At 41.5% G+C, this 15776-nt stretch overlaps 1 pseudogene across 1 annotated transcript in view; it reads left to right on the top strand.

The window, feature by feature from the left end:
* The window catches only part of LOC307252395 (endophilin-A1-like), a 32024-nt pseudogene extending 16535 nt beyond the window's left edge, over positions 1 to 15489 (top strand). The window contains exons 2-9 of the transcript in view: positions 8830 to 8898; positions 9344 to 9416; positions 10258 to 10401; positions 10672 to 10805; positions 10921 to 11079; positions 11917 to 12020; positions 12485 to 12662; positions 15293 to 15489. The product of the transcript in view is annotated as an endophilin-A1-like (transcript). The remainder of the gene's footprint in view (positions 1 to 8829; positions 8899 to 9343; positions 9417 to 10257; positions 10402 to 10671; positions 10806 to 10920; positions 11080 to 11916; positions 12021 to 12484; positions 12663 to 15292) is intronic.
* Positions 15490 to 15776: the final 287 nt, after the last annotated feature.

Below are 15776 nucleotides of genomic sequence, written 5' to 3'. Positions count from 1 at the left end.
GTTGACAATCTCTTTTCAGCGCACGCAGATTACGGAGAGGTAGCAGATCATGAGGAGATATTCACTGATTTTTACAAAATGTGAATTTGTCAACAAGCGTTTTCCAGAATGACTGACTGCACCTTTAAGTAAAAATAATAATGAAAATAACCACAGATTCAGAGACATTTGTCAACTACATTTCACACTGTGCAGCCCGGCAAAAAGATCATCCTCATTCCTGCCGTGTGTCCCATTACTCATCCTCCATCTTTGTCTCATCATCATCAAAACGTTACCCAATGCTCACAAACTCTGGCACGCTCTCCTCCCTTTTTCTCTCTCTCTCTCTCTCTTTCTCACACACACACACACACACACACACACACTCTGCCAGCTGGTTTCCCCTCTCCTTCCCCCGTTTACCGAGCGGTAACATGGATGGATTGGTGTGTGTGTGTGTGTGTCTGTGCGCATGCACGCACGTACGTGTGCGCGTACGCGTTTCTCCCCAACCATAGACTCATCCCTGCTGTTACATAAGATCCATGCAAAGGCTTACAAATCTGATTATAACGGCCACAAGCCACACACTCAGAGGGGATAGGGGTCAGTGAAGCAACATGGCCAACCCTGGACTGATGCTGAGTCTGGTCAGAAGAAACGCTGGCACCAATATCCTGTCTGGGTGCTCATCTATTCTGTTCGTATTTGAGACTTAATTGTTTTCTACAGATACCGAACTGTCTAAACTGAGCAGCCAATTGAGGGTTCCACTTTCCCCGTATACACTGCTGTCATTGTTTATTTCACTGTGGTTTTGTAAAACATCACAAACAGGTGTCCTATTTAATTTTTTCCCCACTAATGCCACTCCAGGCCTCCATGTTTATGCAGGATTATTATTATCCCGAAAACAGCTGTAGTGTTGGAGCCGGAGCTAGCCACCCCCATAATTGGCTTTTTATCGACAGGATTTAGAGAATAACAAATGGCTTTTTTCGTGATTCCATTAGAGCACAGGCCTATTCTAAGGACCACACTGTATATTATTGATTTCCTTCTAAGTAAAATATTCATATCCATTGAGAGTTCTGTCCCTCTGGTGCTACAGTATCTCCTTAGAAATCCTGGTCCGCTGAAGGTTTAAGGCCAGCAGTGTAGATTCCCAGTCAAAGTCAATGGAGTCGGACATATTGTTGAGTCACAGTCCGGCAGTGACTACCCTCGGCTCAGTGTAGCGTGAACAATGTGACGATGGAGAACAGTGAGGCCTTGAGGGTCTTTTGGAGGTGGGAAGAGAAGAGAAAGGGAGCGAAAAAGAAAGGATTTTGAAAGAAAGGAAGGAAGAACACGAGACAAAGATTTTGCGGGCATTGTTATGCAATTGGTTTTAACTTTTCCGAGATTTGGCAGTTCTCTGTCATATTCCCCGGCTGACGAAAACTCTTGTTTCTTTACCTCTGTCCTCATTCATTGTCCTTTTCTTTCTTTCACATCATACCATGTGAAGTTCGCAGGAGAGAAAAGGGTAAAAAAAAGATATGCTTAAGATGTCATCAATAAATAATTTAACTCTGGTTCTGACTAAACAGGAGGGAGAAAATGGCAGCTAATGAGCAGGCCGGCAGGTAGAGACAGAGAGATGCTTGTATTGATGAGAGGGAGAGTCAGCTCCTCCTGTTATTGTCCAGCAGCATGGGCTGTCCTCCTAACAGCTCTCCTAATCACTCTTGTCATTTTTAATCTCCCTCTTCCACCCAGAGCGTATTTAAAGCAGGATCCTCTGTGTGCCTGGCCAGGATTAGGCTAGTGAGCAGGGGAGGAGGGAGGGAGACATGGGAGGCAGTGGGGGAGGAGAGCAGCAGAAGCCACAGCAGTGCACTCCTTGTGTGCCTCACATTGGGCGCCATGTGACTGATGCTAATGCTAACAGGGCAGTTGTGAAGGCTAAATACAGTATTTTGGTTAGCAGGCACACAGGTGCACTGGCTGACGATGTAACACTTGATTTAAAATGTCTTTGTTGGGGGGGATTTTTAGGACCTCTGTTTTCATGAGTGGCCTACACCATGAATTTTTTTTACGTAAAATCTCTTAATAAATTATCATTTATTTTGAATACATTAGACACCGATACACACCGAACTAGCATAGTTAGCATTCAGTCAGCATGTAAATAAGCGACAGAAAACATTATGTATGTTATAATGACGGCATGTCAACATTGTCATTGTGAGCATCTTAGCATGCTGAGGTTAGCCCCAGAGGAAAAATTTACTGCTCAAAGCTTGCTCTTCTACAGCTCAGGAGACAAATTTGAGATTCTCATCAATCCAGGGTTCAGTGTCTTGTTCCAGGTCACTTAGACATGTGGCGGGACCTGGGGCTTGAACCCCTGACCTATGGGGACATTACCCACTTTACCACAGACAAACAACCCTTAAAAGCAACCAAAACTTTATTATAAGTCTGAGAATTCAATGAGTGCTGAGAGTAGATTGAGTTCATAGAGAGAGCTCTTTGATTTCTCTGCCTGAGATTACAAGGAGACACAACAGTTGAGAAACTCTGAGAACTATTTGAGAGTTTGATGAGGTTTCTTCTGAAACTTAAAGGAGACTACATTGAGATTTAGTGCATCTTATTGCTCCGGAGAAAAAATGAGAGACAGGAGAAATAAATCTCAGTCTCAGTTTGGTGTCACACATATCTCATAGTTGTCTAGGAGAAGTAAATGAAACATATTTGAGATCTCTTTTCGAATTTTCTTTTCCTCTGGGGCATTAACTGCTGCCTGTTCTAGGTTCAAGTCTTGGCTTCATTTTCAGACATACCGAAATGAATAAAATACTGTACAACTCACGTGAAGGCAAAGCAACAAAAGGTCGAATTTAAACATCATCGTACTCAGTGGAATTATATTTTACGTCCAGGAATGAACCCCACATAGTTTTATATGTCGGGTTTTGCCTTTATAAATGGCAGTTGAGTTAAAACTCATAAATGAGTTGAGTTAAGCCGGCTCAAATACTGAATATAATTAAGGAAAGCACTCAAGGGTAGAGTTTACTGCATGCTGTTGAATGGTGTGTAAAGAGAGCTGAACAAAGGGTTTTCCAATGTAATTGCCTGCCAATCTGTTGATCCAAGTGGAGCCAACAACTCAATTTATGGATATTACTCAAGTAATGGATGAACAATAAAGAAGTAATGGATAATAAATATTAGGCTTTCTATTAAAAGAGACTGTTTCTCCCTTGAGTTCTGTAACAATTGATCCACTATCCACATGTTTGTCAAATCAAATGTAGGCCCTATGATTTAGAGTACAATTAACAGTTGTAAAAACATACAAACATATACGCCTACATAGTAAACTCAGGCTTGTTTTTGCATGTGTGGACATGCTGTCATATTGATTGAAATGTGTTCTGCAGCAAGTAGCCTAATCTCTCAGGTCTTTTTTCCGCCTCATCCATTTAATAGTATTAACTCAGGGTGTCTTACACAGGTGTAAAGCCATGATCTTTAAACAGTCCTCTCCTGCTGTCTTTTCCAGGAATCTTTTCATTAATCCACGTGGACAGTTCTCTTTATAGCAATGGAACTACTGTCGGCCTGCAGGGGAATTGCCTCAGTTCATTAAATAAAGCAGAGTGGGATCCAATACCTAGTAATGGTTTGTTATTTTGAGAACAGAAGGAGTACTATCTATCAGCGTTGGGTCAAACCTTTAAAAATCTGACGCAAAGGCATTGTTCACATGAGATGGCAAAATTATTCATACAGTATATATAAAACATACATTTAACATATAGATTTGAGGAATAGTTGATGATCTTCTGAAAGTACCCTTTCTTGCTGAGCATAAGATGAAAAGATTGAGAGCACTTTTATACATGCTTATGTAAATATAAAAGCTACAGTCGGGAGAAACGTAGCATGAAGACTGCAATGGTCAAACAGTTTAGCTTGGGTAACACAATACTCCAAACAACTGGCAAGCTTTAGAGGTGCTCGTCAGTGGATTATGTTACCTCCACAGGACAAAGCTAGGATAGCTCTTCCTATCTGTTTCTAGTCGTCATGCTGAGCTAAACTAATCAGCCGCTCCCGTTAGCTTCATTATATCCATAGCTTTAGAGGTTTTGTGGTTGTGAGAGCAGAATCCCTCTCAGCGGTAGATACAGTAAACTGCAATTGACCTGTTACATCAGGCCGGACTCCAGCTTTACTACACCTTGTTTGTGTCATGCGAGGCTCTGGGAACACTGATGTACCCTTAAAAAATCCACTGAGAGAGCCTGTGAGGACACACTGTGCTGTAGGACTCGTGTGATGATGCAAGAGATTTGAGGAGGAGTCGGAGGGAGGGAGGACACCCCGCAGTCATTGGCGAGTTCATCCGGGCTATTTTCCTCTCCAAATTTAGCATCTTTAATCTGGTCTGATTTGGTTCACTTGGCTGCCAGTAGGAGAGACAAATACAAGAGTGAAAGTGATAAAAGCTGAACTGTGTAGTTAGTGCAATAGTGGTGTTTTATTTGACCTGATTTTGTGTTTGTGTTGTTATTTCTTCTTTTCCACTCAATGCTCTTGACGGTCGATCCACCAGAGTAAAATGTATCGGTTTCATTGAAAACATTCCGATGACAATTTGTACAGACATTCTGCGAGGGAGAGGGCTAGAATGTCATTTTTATATCATTTTTAATGAGGTATTTGAATTAGGCACACATGTATATTTAAAGCAGAGTCCTTTGAAAGTCCTTAAAATCTGTCTGGAGGGAATTTGTTGTTGCCTATAGTACACTGTCTGGCAGTGTAGCTCGGAACAACCAGGCCCAAGGTCTGCAGTGAAACCTTATCCCTGCATTTCCTCTGTGTCTAGTAGAGGCTTCATCAATCAGCTGCATGTGCATTTACTTGCATGTATCCACACTGTACATCGTGTATAACAATCTTGTTGAACGGGGGGGGGGGGGGGGGGGTGCTCTGCGTGTGACGTATCGGGTATCATATGCTACGCCATTGTTGTTATTTCCTAGCAGCCCACTGTGCATTACACTCAACCCTGGTAAAGGTTCACTTCCCACTGCTGCTCAGTTCACCTTGTCGTGTCCTTCGTGTGCAAAGAGGAGGAGGAGTAGGAGGGCTAAAACAGAGTTGTTGATTAAGGGACAGATTACGGCGGCAAAATGAGATTAGTATTGTGTGAAAGGACAATGGTTCCCTGCGGAGATTTTTAGATCACTTATTAGTCGAGATTGGTGGCTTTTGCGGTGTTCTGTCTCCGTCTCCATCACTGCACTAAATTGCTGCCCTTCTCAGCTTCCAGCAGCCATCAAAGCACAACACGGTCTCTGTCTGTTCTCACCACTTTGCCAAGTGTCTGGCATCTGAGCATGCGTTGACAGCAGCCAGGGGGCAACAGTCCTGTTTCACTTACTTGAAAACAGCCACCAATGGGTCATTTTAATGTATTCAGCTGCTCTTCCCCTGCCGAGCAAAACGTGTCTCCCCAAAGGCACTGCTTGACTGACTTGTCTTTCATCCATTTAGTTTAAGAACTTAGTGTCTTTTGCTGACTCCAGCTCCCTCATCTCTCTCTAACTCCAAGGCAGGGAAATCATACATGGTTGAATTTAGAGTTCTGAGTACTATGTGAGGTGCGTGTTCTTCTACATACTTTTGTAGTCTTTAATATGGGTGGTTAAAAGGACTGATGATGCTCCCCTCCATTCGGGTACCACATGTGTAAACTGGTGCTTAACTTGGGCCATCACAGTGTTTGCTTGATTCCTCCACTTTCTTATAAATAGAGGTAATCACAGTGTCGTCATTTTGAGTGTTGGGCAAAACTGGCCTCTTTAATATGTAGTCTAGTATTGGTCCTGTCGGAAAATATATGGCTAAGTTTACTACTACTACTACTACTACTCATTAGTCTATTAGTGTATGAAAGCCCTGTAAAAATCAGTTGTCCTTGAGCCTGTCCAACCTGCTGTGTAACAATAATCATCTTCTTGGATCAAAACATCAGACAAATTCTTTCTATAGAGAAAGAATAATTGGCAGAATCCTCTAACAGCACATGAGTAATGACTGTGTCATTAATGCACCAGAACGTATTATTAGAAAAAAGATTCAGTAGAAAAACACATGTAACTCAGCATAGATGACTCATTTTGTGTGTGTCTGTTTTTTTATACCTAAACTAAAATAACGGATCATCTCATGTATGGGCCTACATCAAATGAGCAGGTATTACACGTAACTAGCTGCGCTCACAATGTATCTCAGGTGTAGAATAGTGCAGTGCGTGATTTGAAAGCTTGGATGAACACCAGAAGCGTCACGACACACACAGGGTTGTGGCTCAGCTGTGGGCATGGACCGTGTCAAAGCAGTTACACAACACAATGGCTATTTTACAGTGTCTTCCTCCGTTGTGGTGATGTTGCTATTGTGAGGCTTTTTAGTCTCTGGATCGTCAGAGGTGTAACGGAGATCTCTGCGAGGCTTAGACATGCAGACTTTTACCATAGGCAGTATAGGCACTGGCAAGTACTTGTCTCCATGGCAACCAGCCCGAAGGAGGCTTTTGAAGACTTTGCAGTGATGATGTGTAGGTGAAGCCAATGACAGGAAATGTGACTCCTACCATGTGTATAGGGGCTTTGAGCCGTGTGTGCGTTTTTGCATTGCTGTCAGAATATTGAGCTCTTTCACAAGTCTGATCAGGACAGAGACACTTAAAATGCTTAAAATGACTTATGGAGCACCAATCCTGAGAAAGTCGTATGCTGCTGTTACAGGCTTAAACCCCCAACCCACTCCCCCCCCCCACACACACACACACATGTACACTACGTATATCTCATCACTAGAAATACTATATATGGCAATTACATCTACTTACCTCTTTAGATTGTATTGGAAACATCTGAAGGTAATATAACCCCTCTCTTTCTACATTACCATAGCCATACAAAAAGGGCTCATTATGTCCAATAAGTACATGCATCGTGTGACTTTTCCATCTTTTACTCCAGGGAAAGACTTCCTCCACTGACCTTGGCTTTCACTGGTTTCTCCAGTCACACACACACACTGTGACACTGTTCCCTGAGAGACACTGTCCCCTCCCTGTCTGGCCTGGTTGTGTCAGATTGTCCTTCCTCTCTCCCCTCAAACTAGCTGGTTACATCACAGGCTGGCAGAGCTGGGAATAGTTATCAGCAGACAGAGAGGGAGAGGGAGCGAGGAGGACAGAAGCCCAAAGGAGTTATTCCCTGTGTTTACGTCCTTGCGCATGGATCCGTGTCGGCCACGTCTGAAGCTATGAGGGGAAGAAAAATGCTTGTAGCTTGGTGCTGCCCTATACATTATATCTTCCTCTCGCTGTATCTCCCTCTCTACGGCTGGAACTCTCTCCAGCAGTGATGGAGACCGTCTGCATTGTTGAACATTGAGCCTTAAGGCGAGGCTAACAAAACAGTTGGCGTCTAGTCTGAATTTAGAGGAGTGGGATGAGTACAATGTATAGGATGTGGGTAACACTTTACAATAAGGGTACATTAATGAACTGTTAGTTAATGTTTAGTGAATGCTATTAACAGTCAGTTCATGCATAGTGAATTCTTATTAAGTAATAAATAACTGTTAATGCTTAGTTATTAACGGTTAGTTAAGTATAAATATGCTTAGTTAAGTAATACTTAGTGAAGCATCAACTTAAGCTCCAGACAATTTTTTAGGTTTCTGCTCGAAAATGACATGCACTAAATGAAGACAGTATATATCTGCATCTACAAGGTTTATTTGAATAGTTTCAGAATGTTTGTTAGTCGCTGTAAATAATTGGTTGTATACCTTTGTATTCTTTGGCTGCTGGTTCACAGAGTTTTTGTCGTAGGGTTAGGGTTAGGGTTAGGGTTAGGGTTAGGGAAATAAAAGTGGTACTGTTGAATTCATCGGGGTCTTAGCTTTCATTTGAGCGGTAGCAATGGAAATGTGGAGATTGCGTTGACTTTCTGACACTATTCAGATATTGATATTTGATAATTAATATGCGTGGTGTTTGTGTTTCGTGTGTGTAAAAATGACTAATGTGCTTGTAGCGGAGTTTCTCCTGTTTAATTTGATGGGCAGTATGACTATTTCTACATAATTAGGGCAGTGTCTTATGCCTTTTGCTGCAGAGAGTTCTCACAGGTCCAGGGTCCCCCTGGAGTTTAAGAGGTTAACTAAGCATAACAGTAAGATAATACTTAGGTAATGCTTATCATGTATTTACTGAGCATTAATTAACAGTTATTTACTGCTTAGTTAATGCATAGTATGCATTAACTAACTGTTAATTAATGTACCCTTATTGTAAAGAGTTGGGAAACAAAATGTTAGGAACTGCAGCCATTACTAGCACATACATAAATTGCCTGTTTGGCTCCATTAAAGATCATTATCACTGATGTGAAGGTCACTCACACACTCTGAACATTGTTATCTGTGAGAGGTGAGGCTCACGTCGCAATGTGATCATTAATGAAATGGGATTCTGTTGTTTTGAAGCCCCAAGGTCAAGCCGATGTTCGTCTATTTGTTGTTCGACATGATCCTAATTGGAATAGAGAGGTTGGTATTCTTTGATGTTGCAGAGGCAGGCTGGTTCACACTTGACATTGCTTTCCTGACTACACTGTCACTCACCATGTTATTTACTACAGTACAGCATTGCGCTAGTTCTTTATCATCACATGCTTTTGCAATCAAGGCCACATCGTTTCGTCAAGCTGATAAAAGTTTAAATCCTGACATGCTCTATTTGTTTCATTTGTTTTGCAGAAAGTGAGCGAGAAAGTTGGAGGTGCAGAGGGAACCAAGCTCGATGATGACTTCACTGAAATGGAAAAGGCAAGACTGAACTCCTTCCATCATCACCTTGTTGAAAATGAACAGCTGATTATATGTTCAAAAGAGTGTGTGTGTGTGTGTGTGTGTGTGTGTGTGTGTGTGTGTGTGTGTGTGTGTGTGTGTGTGTGTGTGTGTGTGTGTGTGTGTGTGTGTGTGTGTGTGTGTGTGTGTGTGTGTGTGTGTGTTTAAATGTGACCATGTGTGTCAATAATTTAGTACTTCAAGTGCGAAACAAAAATATAAAAGCAACAGCCTCTTTTATCTTGTCTCACTATCAGACGACAGGTTTAAAGATCCATCAAATCTTTTGTTGCTGTTATACTCTCCTACAATCTCTCAGCAGGCCATTGACTATTTTTTTTTACCATCCATGTCTTTCTTAACAGTCATTTTTGCACCTTCAGTTTCTCTTCTCTTTCCTTGTGTTCGATGTTGCGGTTTACAGAAAATGGATGTCACCTCTCGGGCGGTGCTGGACATCATGACCAAGACCACTGAGTATCTGCAGCCAAACCCAGGTGACATTAAGTAGCAGTGCAACATGATGTGATGATTTACATTAAAGGCTGGTCTCCCAAAACACAATATTAAAACCATTAAAGAAAACGTCTTTTAAACATAGAGTTCTGGAAGAAACATGTATTACACATCCATCCAATACAACCACTGAATCTGCCATTTTTTAAATACATTATTGTAATCAGTTCCATAATTGAATTGTCCTGTAATTGAAGGAACATATCAGTTTTTACTCTATAAATAAGTTTAACAAATTCTTGTCTCTATTGTTTACACAATTTTCATCTCACACTAGTAACAGGATTTTTTCTGACAAAAGAGCACCTCTGCCTACGTCATATATTATAAAATATTTTTTCATTATGAAATTGTATACATTTGATCATATGTATATCATTTCTCCTGATGCTATTATTATTGAACGACAGAGGGGCTTTTAAGTGACACATAAAAGGCCTCGTATTGAAGGAGTGATCCGACTGTTCAGAGCAACTAACAACTAAATTAATCGATCACATGGTGCTTTAGCTACGCTGTAATTTAACATAGCAACATTTTGCCATGTTAGAATGAAAAAAGAAGAAAGCGATTGTTGTAGTCCGGTGTAGTGCAACTTAATGTTTTATCTCATTATACTTCACCGGCCCATCCCATTACTGTGGTATCTGTTTAGGAATAATTTAACAGTCAACAGAAATAACCTCCATAACTGGGAAGTAGTTTGACCAAATTCTGAAACCTTATATGCTTTGTGTTTTCTGACTACAAATCAGACAACGTGGCCTAACATTTTATAGCCCAGTGGTGTTTGGTGTTTCATCAGTGCTTTGCCCTCCACAGCCACCAGAGCTAAGATGAGCATGATGAACTCCATGTCACGTATGCGGGGGCAGGAGAAGGGGCCGGGCTACACGCAGACCGAGACCATCCTGGGAGAATCCATGCAGAGGTTCGGCAGGGAGCTCGGAGAGGAGTCCAACTTCGGTGAGTAAAAGCGCCTCACGGACAGAGAAGGAGGAGGAGGAACACTTTATTTTATTTTAAAAGCATCATTTGAAGTCCTTCAAGGACGCAGTAAAGGTGTTATAAAAGGTGCATGAGCCTATATATGCTTTGATGTTTAGTTCACAAGTGTACTGCATTCAAATGTTGTGATGCTAAGATCAACCATGTCCTACACTTCAACACTGACATTGAGCTGTTTGTGTGCTCTTTTGTTTTTGATTTGAACTCGATGTGTCATTCACTTTCAAGGCGGTGCTCTGGTTGACGCTGGGGAGGCCATGCGTGAGCTCGGAGAGGTGAAGGATGCTCTGGACATGGAGGTCAAGCAGAACTTCCTTGATCCAATGCAGAACCTCTATGAAAAAGATCTGAAGGAGATTCAGGTATACGATTAAGGAAATTTGATCCACTAGAATTTTTTTTTTTAATTAAAAACTAATGATCTAAGTCATCTATTGGTCAAAGATCCAGATTCACTTACCTGTTCTTCTTTTGCAGCATCACCTGAAGAAGATGGAGGGTCGCCGCCTGGACTTTGATTACAAGAAGAAACGCCAGGGCAAATGTCAAGAGGATGAGCTCAAAACAGCGCTGGATAAGTTCGACGACTCCAAGGACATTGCTGAGCAGAGCATGTTCAACCTGTTGGAGAGTGACGTAAGCACAGCACAGTTTCTCTCCGATCCCTCAGCTCTTTGCTTTGTGACACTACATTCTCTATTGCCACAGCCAGGTTATTTCCCAGTCATTTCACGTAACAGGAAAGGGAAAAAATATTTGTCCAAAATGGCCTCACTGAATAAAACATGACTCCTTTGAAGGCTAGTATTTCTGTGTTCCAGGCTACAATTTATTTGCATTGTTCATGAAGTGAGTAATAGTTTTTCAGGGGGGTTTTTGTTCGGCCCTGTGTGGCTTTAAAAAATCAATAATACAGTTGCAAAGCCATACAATCATGTATGCTGCCAAAAACAATCTTCCTTTTGCAGTTGTTCGGGAGCTTTCTCTCATATCACACAATGTTCCTCAGCAGATGAAGTTTGTCCAGTTGGAATGGCATTGCATGGTAGATGTTTAAATCGCTATTTTAATGAACATTTAATGGAGAAAAATCTGCAATTCCATAACAACTCTGCGCATATCATCTGCTGACGAAAATCCTGTGATACTTTTGAAAGCTACAGAACAGCTGCTAATGGACGTTACGGCGAGATTGTTTTGTCGACGGCTGTTTCCAAGGTCAAGAATTGAGACTCAGCCACTGTATGTGTTTGTAACAGCCCTACCATCCATTCCATCCAGGTTGGCCACTGTGGTTTGTATGTGATGCTGCTGTAAATTCTACTTTTTAAGCATCTGAGTTTGAGAGAATTATAAGTCATGGTCTCGTCATTATGTATGTATTAGCTAACTCATCATCGTCATGTGTGATGTGTACCTGCCATCATGGTGTCTTTATGTACCTAACAGCAGACACTCTGCATGTTGTAACAGATTGAACAGGTGAGCCAGCTCTCTGCACTGGTACACGCTCAGGTGGAGTACCACAGCCGGGCTGCTGAGATCCTGGTACAGCTCTCCGCTAAGGTTGACGAACGGTGAGTGTTCACAACTGCTGTTTTCGGGATGGGGGCCGATCCCATCCAATATCAGTACCGGGCCCGATATGGCTGCAATCTACGTATCTTTTTTTTTCTTAGAACTCTTAATTATTTTAAATATGAAAAAAAAATGTAAGACCATAGCTATGTGATACATGTGATACACATTGATATTAGAGCTTCGCAATTCAAAAGTTGAGATCTGAATTATTCTTCTGCATTCAAACAGTTCGAAACAGTTAAGATAAACCTATATGCATTTTTGTACATTTGTTGCTCTTTAAATTAGAATCACTGTGTTGCTTAAGCCTTCCTACTGTAAAATAGTGGATTTGTGCATTCTCTAGTTTGGCTACCCCGGTTTGTTTTCCCCGTAAGTTATTGGAAGCACTAACAATAACATGTAGAATCTCTCTATTATTTCTGCACTGAGGGATTTTTTATTTTTCTTTACTTTGCAGGATAAAGGAAACTGCTGTCAAACCGAGGAAAGACTACTTTCCGAAAGCACGTACCTCTCTGGACTTCTCTTCCATCAGTGCCAACCACAATGGAGGTCTCCACGGTGCTCGCTCTCCAGGAGGTAAGCCCCACCTCGCGAACCTTACTGCTCTGAAACGTGTCCAGAAACTAGTCCTGGTGCTGTGTGTTTGTGTGTGTATACACTGGAGTATCTGATAGGGGATTCTCTTTGTGTGTGTATACACTGGAGTATCTGATAGGGGATTCTCACATGTTTCTGTGAACACAGAAAAATCATATTTGTGCTAGTATTTGCATATCAAGGATAAAGTTAATCCATGGTCTTCTTTCCTTTGACAACCCTTTCCCTTTTGTTTCATTTTGACTGTAAATTCTCAAGTAAAAGCTATCACTAATACTGTGGGTCTTTTTCTAACAACTATTGGACAAAGAAAAGAAAATGCATTAGATAGTTGATATATTCAGTACAACATATTCATATCACAAACACAACTTGCACTGATGAAATGTGGTCCAATTTTACAAATGTTCTTCAATGAATGTACTGATACACAACATGTGGCTCTATGTGTGTGTATGTTTTCATGTATGAATATTACAATATTCAAACAGGTAATGCCATTTCAGACTTGTACACAATGGCAAATTAAAAACACAATTTATATAAATATGCTTTAGTTTACAATTAAAGATATATGATAGAGAAACGGGATTTGCTTCTACAGAAATATCCTGTAAAAAAAATAAAAAAGGGAGTTACCTGTTTCAAATTCTGAGCTGAGCTTCTTAAAAACGCAGATACTTGAGAATTTACGGCTTATCTACTGTGTTAGCTAATTTCGTCTTTCTTTTTACCCGCTTCTTTTCCAACGATTTTCGTTATGAGCTGCATACTGAACTGAAATATCTATCATTCCCGAACACACTAATACAACTCTGCACTCTTCTCTGTCCCCTTATAATTTCTCTTCATTCTTGTAGGGGCGAGGTCTCCAGGTGAGCGAGGTCAAACTTATCCATCAATGTCTTTTTTTTTCTTCCATCTTTGTGCTCAAGAATTAATTTCTTTAACAACAACGTGTGCTGCTCTCTTTCCTCCCCCTTCCACCCCTGTTATTTCCTCTTCCGCCCTTTGCAGCAAGGTCTCCAGGTGAGACATAAAGTGAATCCCTGGATGGATTCTGTTATCACTTCACCATTCATCTATTGTACTGTTTTTATTTCATTTGGTCCATTTCTCTTCAGTTTGTGTCTTCTTGTTGCACTGACATGACACAAAAATCAGAAAAAACAAGTGCCGTCCGCTCGCTGTGCAAAAAAACACTGCCAGACCTACAGTAAGAATGAAACCTTTAAACAGCGGACGAGCATTTGCTGTTTCTGTTTTTTTTTAGCCATGTGTTTTCAATCTAACGATTCGTCTTACCCTCCCGTTTCTTTGTCAGTCTGCCTCCCTTTCAATAAGATGTCCATCTTTTGTTACAACTTGCTTTGTTTATGGGACCTCTTCATTGCTGCACCTACTTTACTCACCCATCCACTCATCATTTATCCAGCTAGAAAATATTATGAAAAGTTTCTATTTTTTCACCTATTGTCTCCTTTCCCCTTTGCAGCAAGATCTCCAGGTGAGCAGAGTGACATGGGACGAGATGCAAAAGATCTCTCTGTCACTCTTCTTTTTTTCCATCTTTGAAATTTAAAACTTCTGTGGGAGTTTATTTGTGTCTCCTTTTTTTTGTTTTGTTTGCAGTGCAGCTCGTCTGCAGTGCTGTCTCTGTCTAACGCCTGATTTCTCTTGCGTCCCTATTTTATTTGAATTTGTTTTAATCAAAAATGCTCCTTTAACTTTTTGCTTCTTTTATTTTTTAAAGTAATAGTTTGGCATTTTCTGAAATAAGCTTATTCCCTCAAGAGTTAGATAAAAGGACTCATTATCTGAATGCAAATTATTGATTTACAGCCAGAAACCAGTTAGCTTAGCATAACGACTGGAAACAGCTAGCTTGACTCTGTCCGAAGCTAACAAAATCCACCTACCAGCTCTCAAATAATTGTGTTCTATTGTATTGTATGATTTATATTTTTACACTTGGGCTATGGTACAAATTGAACAAACAAGATATAGCTGGTTAATAAGTGAGCTTTAGAGATGCGGATAGGCAGGTTGTGTTACACTTAGACAAAGCCAAACAAGCCTTTCCCCATTGCCGAGCTCCGGGACTGTCTCATCCACTATGTGGTATCAGTTTCTAATTTTCACCAACGGACACACAAAGTGCAGCAATGAACCCACTCCACACTTGAAAACAAACTCTGACAAGCGAAACAATGGCAAGGTTTATCAGAAGTGTTTTACAAGAGAAACCACTTGAAGGATGAAGACTAACTGGTGGGTTTGGCAAAATATACGTCTTCAAAGACACACAGCCGACTCACTGACCCTCACGCCCAGTCCTTATGCTAAGAGAAGACATGATCTCCAGGCCAGAGGGAGAGAGAGAATAAGCCTATTTCCCAAACTGCACGACTATTCCTTTAAACACTGTATGCCTCATTATAATTGTCCGCTCACTGATGGGTTTGTTATGCTTTGTCTCCTCCTCTCTGCTTGCCCCTTCTTCCTCTCCTTTGCTCTTTCAGCGAGGTCTCCAGGTGAGTCTTTTATTAACAAGCTTTTTGTGTGATCATTATGTCTGTAACCTACAACTGTCTATGCAGCAGCTTCTCTCCTCTTCTAGCCTCTACTCAGACTCTCCTTTCTTTCTTTCTCTAATCCGTCCCAGCCCCTATGGACCAGCCCTCCTGCCGTGCACTCTACGACTTTGACAACGAGAACGAGGGCGAGATGGGCTTCAAGGAGGGCGATATTATCACCCTGACCAATAAGATCGATGACAACTGGTACGAGGGAATGCTGAACGGCAACTCAGGCTTCTTCCCCATCAACTATGTGGAAATCCTGGTGCCGCTGCCCCAATAGGATGTTCGACAGACCAAGACGACGGCTGTGAAACGAATCCTGGCCTCCCAGTTCTCCCCAACCCTCCCCAGTATCCCCCCATGGTAACGTTTCCCCTCCCCCCCGCCCGCCCAAGAAACATTCCTACCAAACCAACCACCTGTACTCTGCTTCAAAAGGAGCCGAAAACAGCAACAACGCAATAATGAGCGAAGACCAACAAATTGAGCGTAAAAAAAACTTTTAAAATTAGGAAAAATCAGCGTTGATGTCGTTGCTTCTCCCCCCTCCCCCTTAACCCCTAGGAG

Source organism: Ammodytes marinus (assembly GCF_949987685.1).
Source record: "Ammodytes marinus genome assembly, chromosome: 6".
Taxonomy (NCBI): domain Eukaryota; kingdom Metazoa; phylum Chordata; class Actinopteri; order Uranoscopiformes; family Ammodytidae; genus Ammodytes; species Ammodytes marinus.
Note: the sequence above shows the minus strand (reverse complement) of the source record. Positions and strands in the feature narration are given on the sequence as shown.